Source organism: Sinocyclocheilus anshuiensis, unplaced genomic scaffold (genome assembly GCF_001515605.1).
Source record: "Sinocyclocheilus anshuiensis isolate Anshui unplaced genomic scaffold, SAMN03320099.WGS_v1.1 scaffold1115, whole genome shotgun sequence".
In the NCBI taxonomy this organism is placed as follows: Eukaryota; Metazoa; Chordata; class Actinopteri; order Cypriniformes; family Cyprinidae; genus Sinocyclocheilus; species Sinocyclocheilus anshuiensis.
The window spans coordinates 797,753-799,379 of record NW_015547735.1 but is presented as its reverse complement, the minus strand read 5'-3'; positions in this window follow the sequence as shown (position 1 = coordinate 799,379).

Genomic DNA, 1,627 nt, shown 5'->3' with positions numbered 1-1,627 from the left:
CATAATACAATATAATTATAATTTTAGTATATCATGCTACATTTATGCTAATATATTTATAATTGTAGTTTAGAATTTATAGTTTATATAAATAATATGTAATGTTAAAATAATACAATTCTAAGTTTAATATTATTAATGTAAATACAATCTTATTTTAATATAATTTATAATTAATAAATGTACACATAAATAATATATACTTTTATTATAATTAATATGTGAACAATACAATATAATTATAATTTTAGTATATCATGCTACATTTATGCTAATATATTTATAATTGTAGTATAGAATTTATAGTTTATATAAATAATATGTAATGTTAAAATAATACAATTCTAAGTTTAATATTATTAATGTAAATACAATCTTATTTTAATATAATTTATAATTGATAAATGTACACATAAATAATATATACTTTTATTATAATAAAAATGCATGTTTAAATAGTCGTATTTTCTTTGAAACCGCTTCGTTAGCTGTGAAAGTCTCTTCTGTAAGTCATGTAATCATCTGATGAGTGCAGTGGCATTATTTCAGAGTAAATACAGCTGCGCTTCAGTGCTTTTCCAAAGAAACACGACACCAGAAACATTACGAACAGATCCGAGACTGAGCTTCTGAGAAAACCCCATCAGAGTGCTTTCACCACAGCATTAAACATGCATGCAGTTATTACTAGAAACAGCTGACGAAACTACATTTCCCAGCATCCTCTGGTGCAGTATTAGACTCGGTGTCAAAGGTCACGATCACATCGATCGTGTGCTTTCATTGATCTGGTGCAGCGTTTCACTTTCTCATGCTTTGCATTCACGCCGCTCTTTCTCAGAAGGAGTAATCACATTCAATATTAACCAGGATGTTCATTCAAAGCACGTTTTCCTCCGTTAATAATGCATATGCTTGGAATTGCTTCTGCGCATATTATGATCCTTTGTTTATTTCTCTCCGCAGGTACTGTATGAGGATTCTGTTGTCCTTTCGTTTACTGTCTGTCCTCGTCGCAGCTGTTTAATTGGCTCATGAATAATTCAGCATGAGCGATTGCTTCGTCATTCTTTCTCTCGCACTTAAAATAATCAAATAGACTTTTTAAAATCCTGCTCATCCGTTCCTAAGCCAGTTCTTGGCTGGATCTGATGGAACAGTAACAAGGTATTTAATTACATGTATAATGTCCTAATTAATTCACACATATGATGTTTGGTTGGTGTAATTAGATTTTTCAGACTCAGAAACACTTCTCTTCAAATATTGTGATTTATGTAGTTCTAACAATGAAAATATGTCTTTGAATGTTCGAGACGTCGCGACAAATGAGTCAAATTAAGCATTGGTTAATCTAACAGGAAATGTTCTCAAAACATGGAATGGTTAAAAAACCTACGAGCAAACATTCTTTATGAAACGATAACCCAAAAATTTTCCCAGACATGAAAATATCCAAATGATGTGTCATTAGGAAAATATCCAAATGATGTCTTTGAAATATTTTTTTTATTTTTGGAAAAGTGTGTGAAAAATTGTGTTTTATGGTAGGTCACAATTGTGACCGGTGGAATAATGTGTGTACTGAATTAACATATTTCTGCAGTCATAAAAATTGTTGTATGTC